The 7,021-nt window shown below is 41.9% G+C and overlaps 1 pseudogene; it reads left to right on the forward strand.

Annotated features, from left to right (window-relative positions):
- The first annotated feature begins 331 nt into the window (after positions 1 to 331).
- LOC122124277 lies at positions 332 to 4,400 on the forward strand (annotated as a pseudogene).
- Positions 4,401 to 7,021: the final 2,621 nt, after the last annotated feature.

The following is a 7,021-nucleotide window of genomic DNA, read 5'->3' on the forward strand; positions in this document are numbered from 1 at the left end:
GCTCTGTGGAGGCCTTGGCTGGGAGGTGGAGAAGGACTGATAGTATGTCTACAAGTTTGTAGAGAAGCTTCTGTGTCTGATCCCTGTTGTCGCTTCTGATCCCTGTTGTACCCTCTATATCCTTAAACTTTCTCAAACACACCATCTCAAAAGCTGGCTGCTAACAAGCCAAGCTCCTTTGGACCCTGCCTATTCTTGTTTGAGGGAGTAGAATTGATTATTTAATCAAGACTCTCTGAGAAAAACCCCTTGGTTGAGGGAAGACGTTCAGAAAATATGATCATTGCCAATACAATATGAGAATAGGAAGTCATCAGGCATGCTTTCTGCCATCTTTCTGTGCTGCTGTCAGGTGCCCATGAACACCCTAGCCGATGCCCTCAAGAGCATCAACAGTGCTGAGAAGAGGGGCAAACGCCAAGACCTCATCAGACCATGCTCCAAAGTCACTGTCCAGTTTCTCACTGTGATGGTGAATCATGGCTACATTGGAGAACTTGAAATCGTGGATGATCACAGAGCTGGGAAAAATGGTTGTGAACCTCACAGGGATGTTAAACAGGCGTAAGAGTGATCAGCCCCAGATTTGATGTGTAGCTCAAAGACCTTGAAAAGTAGCAGGATAATCTGCTCCCAGCCATCAATTTGGCTTCTTTGTATTGACAACCTCATCTGGCCTCAGGGATCAGGAAGAAGCAAGATGTAAACACACAGGAGGGGGAAAACCTGGGATTCTTTTTCCAGGTATTAACACAGGCATACAAATAAAATGCCTCAGTTTGGGGGGAAGGAGTTTTGTAAAACTGACCATTTATGCCGACGGTCACATTGAAAGACCATATGCCAAAGCACTCCCCTCCACTCCTCTCTCTTTCCCTCTGTTTAAATGGGTAGAGGTATGAGTAGCTAGATTGAAATAAAGTCTGTTACAGAATAGTCTCCATCAAACTGAGTACTTAATTAACACACCAGCACACCTGTCATTTTAATGAGGATTCTGTCAATAAATTTTGGTGCCTGTGAGAAGTGCTGCCATGGCGTTTGATCTCACCTACCCGGGCACCAAATCAGGAGAGGACAAAGGGCTGCTACCATTGACTTTTCCTCCCCTGCTCTCAAGGAAAGGCAGACCTGCATATCCAAAACCCAAATTCTAATGACGGTGGGCAGTTTCTTTCCACTTGTTCCATGGTCTTTGGGGCCATTATATGGAATCTCCCTCTAATGAATGATCAACTAGTTATTATTACCATATACCATCAAATTCCCATGGCTCCTTTTGGCAACCAAGATTTGAACTTCTCCCAAATTATCACCCTATTGCACTGACCTCTTGAGGATAGAACAGTGACCATGATGGTGAGAGACTGACCAATGGAGAGGCTGCTGGAGGAAATGCAGTTTTTTACCCAGTAGGCAGAGGAGTATGGGTCCTTCGTGGTAATGTAGGAGCTCAGAGAGCTCAGCACCACCAGGACTGGATCTTCACTACAGAATCCCCACTCACCCCCAAGTCCTCTCTCTTTCTCTCTCTTTTTCACACACACACATACACACACAAACACACACACACACACCACACACAGTCCACACACCCCACATACTTATAATGGGCTTGGCCCTTGATCCTGGCTGCCTGGCTTCAGGCTGTAATTCTGCCACAAATTCTGTGAACTAAGTTATAATTTTCAATGTATTCACTTAAAAACCTAAATGAATTTCAATCCTTTCCCGGGTCTCAATGGGTTTCTGCTTATTTATTTAATTTTAATTTTTAAATTATCTTTAAATAGTTGTACAAAGTTTTTTTTTTTTCAATTTGAGATGTCAGTTCACAAGTGCAATGCATCTTGATTAATGTCACCCCTTCCATCCTTCTTCCCCGCCCCCCATTGCTCCCAACTCCACTCTATGGGTTTCTAAGTAGCAGATGAATATAACTCAGTAGGTTAGATGCACTGCCAGACAGTGCCAGAACTATTATTGATAGGCAATCAAAGCAAAATGCAAGATCAAAATATGGCCTAGAATATAAATTTAGGTTAAGTTAAAAACACTACACATGGGCATGGTGGAGCTCACCTGTAATCCTAGCATTGGAGAGGTAGAATCTAGAGAATGGGGAGTTTGAGGCCAGCTTGAGCTACATAGTGAGACCCAGTCTCAAAACAGCAAAACAAAACAGAAGTAAAATTGCACAATCAAATTCGGAAAGCATTGGTAAATGTTTAGAAAACAAGTCCAGATTAATAGTGGCAGGTTCCGGGGTAGAAGAGGGGTTAGGGGAAGAGTCAGGAAATTCATAGATATATGTGCCTTTTTTCCTGTATGATTTTGGTTAGAGTTTTACAAGGAGAATTCTTTCCAGTGCTGCTATGTTCTCAATATTGCAAACCACACAGAAGGCTCATAATCCCAGTCATTCAATAGGTGGAGATCAGAGAACTGGGGTTCAATGGCAGTCCAGGTTAAAAATAATTAGCAAGGCTTATCCCAACAAAGAAGACAGGCTTGGTGACTTATGATTGTAATCCCACTTATTCAGGAGGCATAGCAAAGAGAATCACAGTCCCAGGTAGACTCAAGCAAAAGTGAGAGACTCTATCCAAAAACAGCTAAAAGCAAAAGGGAATCAGCCTACATGCCTCTCAGTGTATTAATGGATCAAGAAAATGTGGTATATATACAAAATAGAATTCTATTCATCCATCAGAAAGAATGATATTGAAACCTGTAAAGAAATGGAAAGACTTGGAAAAAATCATTAAGTGAAGTAAGTCAGACCCAGAGAAACATAGGTTGTATGTTTTCCCTCAATTGTGGTTGTGAGAATGTGCCTATAAATCCACAAGTAAACACACTGGTTGTTTTGAAAGAAATACACTGGGACATGATAAACTATGCAGGTCTCTAGGCATTCACACACAGTGAGACCAAAGGAGGATATTCTTAGGAGAGGATCACAAAGTCAAAATAGCTATGTGCATCTGATCCTATAAAATAATATTTATCAAAATAGACTCTAGGAAATGGAAACAAAAGTTTTTATTGTTATGTTTTTGTTTCCTTTTCTCTTTGTCTTGTCTGTTGGTTATTTGTCTTTCAGAGGATAAGGAAGAGCACACAAAGGGTGGGACAAAGGGTGAACAAATGCAGCAATGGTACTCACTAGACATTCTGTTGAAAATGTGGGTAGGGATGAAGGGAAGAACTGGGAGACAGTGAGGGAATGGGTAACATTGTTCAAAAAGAAATGCACTCATTACCTGACTTATGGAACTGTAACCTCTCTGTTCATCACCTTAATAATAACAATAAAAATGCATGAAGAAAACAAATAAAAGGACTGGAGATTTAGCTCAAGTGCTAAAATACCATCTAGCAAGCAAACAACAACGACAAAAATCTAGAAAGAAAATAAAACTAAAATGTGTGGGCTAAATGATGAATAGAGTCTCCAGCTCATATCAATTTTAATCAACTCGATGTTGGAAGCACCAGGGATATACATAATCCAGTGGAAATGGTGTGAATGAGGGAAGAACAATACCGACACAGAGATCAGGAAGGGGCCTCATAACACATCCCAGAAAGAACAGGGACTGTAGACTTTCCTACAGCAACTGACATGACACTCTAAGTCTGAGTAAGGTAACAGGAAGAATCATTCAGGGCATGTATAAAATGTTTTGTGACACTCAGATGACTACTCCCTTCTAGTGCATCCCCAACAAGACTGCCTTCATCCACTTCTGCGATCAGGTAGTCCTTTACAGACATAGCACAGGGACTTATAAAAGGCCAAGAGGCTGGAGGTACAGTTAGAATGTATAGTCTGAGTCTAAATAGCCACAGGGAGCCAGAGGCAGGTCCTGGCACCAACTGGACAGCTGCCTTCTTCTCTGAGAGTCCTGCAGAATGCAAAAGGCCTCCCTGGGACCCATGCCACCAGGATCACCAGCATCTTTCCCAGGCAGTATGTGAACATTCATTCACAGTATGGTTATAAACTATGGTCTACCACAGCCACACAGAGAGCTACTCTAAGGAAAAGGATTCCCTTGGGAACAAAATGAGTTTATAATCTGGGATATGTGTCCAATGACAGATCATAGGCGTATGCAGAGAGCCTGAAGCCAGAGGAAATTTTTAAAGGCAAAATGAGCAAGATTACATAAGTTGTTTTGAAACAACCATCCGTAGCTCGAAGGGTCAATAACAAGGGTGGCATTCCTCCAAACTTGACCAGACAGTTTCTGGGCAAAATGTCCTTGCAGAAGTATTCTCTGTGGGAAGTTGTAGTAGCCTTGGTACAACAGGGTGGTTTTTCAGAGATTCCTCGGAGTAGTTTCCAGTCAGGGGCATGTGTGCCCAAGAGTTTGTCTTTTATGGCTGCTTGACGCCATTATGCTAGGATCTGGCGGAAGTGACTCCATTTTGAGTCTGACAACTTTCAGCAGGCCACAAAGCACAGAGGGGGGCCAGTTTGCATTAAATCTGATGAGTAAGTGAATCTGTCAATGCTTACCTTCCATATCCTGTGCCCCAAATCTGTGCCTCTATCCTGCTTTCTTATTATTGTCTACTTTACTCCCTGCCCTAGTGGTCCCCACTCAGTGTCTTTTTGGTGTCTTCCCACAGCTGCTTTCACAGTGTTCTTCCCAGCTTCTCATTAGATATCCATAGTTTTCTCTGGTACCAGAAGCCAATCATTTATACTACTAAGGAGTTTTTTCTCCATTTTAAGTCTTGGGCCAATCTGATAAGGGTAAGTAGCCAATGTGATGAATGAGGATGATGGCATGATGTGTCCCCCCCCCAAGAGAGTCACAGCTCAATCAAGTCTCCAGGGTGAACAATCTTTTATTCATAGGAAATGTAATCACAGTATGTTCTCCCCCAGCCATCCTGACAGAATGAATGGCTTGGGTTGCACACTTCCCCCTCTAGGTGACTCTTCATTCAGTCCGATTAGGCAGCTGAAGTTAGTCTGTGAGCACCACGAGGTCGATGTCAGCACCGAGCACACAGGATGTCAGCTGGGACTCCTTTGTCTAACTAACCTTTACTGAAGTCCAAACTGCAAGCAAGATACAGCTAGTCTTGGGGAAACTTTAACCATTGCTGCTTCAGCTCCTGCTTTTGATAAGTTTACATCCAAGGAGAGAGAAAGAAATCCTCTCAGGCAAATAAACCCAGTGCCAAGCCAGACACATTTGAATACCCATACTTCCCACATTACAATGGCTCAGCTGAGTGCAATCAGTAGACAGGTTTCAGGCTGCTGACTTTGGAGGAGAAAGAACTTCTTGTATTTGAAATAGAAAGGGATTTTTTTTTCTCTCCCTTCTTCGATTCTTTCTTTTTATTATGAAACACTTGAATAGTACGAAAAACCTTAATTCACACCATATGAATCAAGACATTGTTAAACACGTTAGCATAATTACTTCATGTCTGTTTTTAATAAAATAGTAAAGATGACACCGTTGCAGGCCCTTTCAAACCTTCCCCTAGTTCTGTGTCCTTGCCAGAGGTCACTTCCCACGCCTTTGGCCATTCTCAAGTTGGCTATCAGGGCCTTGTATTTGCTAGGCTATAACACTATAACACTTGAACCAAGTCCCCACACTGACTGCTTTAGTTATCTTTTCCTGGCCCAGCCTAGATCACTATCCTATTTATACTTTCCACAGAACTGGGATATCAGGCATGGACTACCACGCCTAGCTTATTGCTTGAGCTGTGGATCTTTGCTTTTTGACCTAGTGGGCCTCAAATCACAATCCTCTGTCTCTCAAGTAACTGGAATTATAGTGTGTGTGTGTGTGTGTGTGTGTGTGTGTGTGTGTTCCATTTAATTTTGCACCAGTAAATGGATATAGGACTAGTGTTTTGGGAATACTTGGATGCATTCATGCTCTATGTATTTAGTTTCAAAATGATTTAATCAATATTTATTTGTTTGATAAATGTCAGATGACTTTGAGAATAAGATATACATAAAATCTTTCAGAAATCTGAGTGAAAAACCGTGCTTCTGGGAAACCCTCCCTGGATGCTCACCTCTAGAAGGCTGCTCTTTGCTGGTCCAATAGCAGTCCTTCACATTTCTTATAATGTTTAAATGTCTCAAAATTAACCACAATGGCTTCTGAATGTCAGGACCCTCTATGCTCCTTAAACTGCCCATCCATCTCATCTCATCACTGAGACTTATTTTTCTTTGACTCCCAGTATGTTTTGCCTACTGTCTGACATATTGTGTACATATATGTAACGTATTAATCTAAATTTCCAGGAAGGAAGGAAAGTGGGAAAGAGGAGGAGGAGGAGGAAGAGGAAGAGAAGAAGGTAGAGGCAGAGGAAGAGGAGAAGAAGAAGAGGAAAAAGAAGAGAAGGAGGAGGAGGAAGAAGAAAAGAAGAGAAGAAGGAGGAGGAGGTGGAGGAGGAGGAGGAGGAGGAGGAGGAGGAGGAGGAGGAGGAAGAACAGGAGGAGGAAGAGGAGACGAGGATGATAATGACTGCCCAGGAGTCTTCTGGTCATTTTGGAGAATTTAGAACAACAGTAGTAGACACTTGTGTCCTAACCCTAGCTTATCAATAACTACTCTTAAACAACTGAGACTATTTAAACACATAATAAGTCTCTATATCTTTCCAGAAACTTGAGATCCTTAATACATTTTTAATCTGTCTTAGCTCAGTGACAAAAGATGTTCAGAGATTAGCAGCAATCATTGGAAAACATGTCCATCAGAAATTTAGAGGAAAGATTCCTAGGATAGGATAGATATAAAAGAAAAATAGTATTAGCAGAAAGGGGACATGATGTTTCAGACACCAGCATTTGAATTGCCAAGTAATACCCCAATGCCTAGTCATTTTTTTCCCTTTCCACACATCTTTTTTGTCCAGCACTGTCACACAGAGCTTTCTTCAGCATGTATTCAGGGATTAGGTGGGTGTAATGCTGGAGATGTTAATGGGTCATGATGAGGATGGGTATGATGTAGGCCAA

Source organism: Dipodomys spectabilis, unplaced genomic scaffold, assembly GCF_019054845.1.
Source record: "Dipodomys spectabilis isolate Male_0828 unplaced genomic scaffold, ASM1905484v1 ptg000234l, whole genome shotgun sequence".
In the NCBI taxonomy this organism is placed as follows: domain Eukaryota; kingdom Metazoa; phylum Chordata; class Mammalia; order Rodentia; family Heteromyidae; genus Dipodomys; species Dipodomys spectabilis.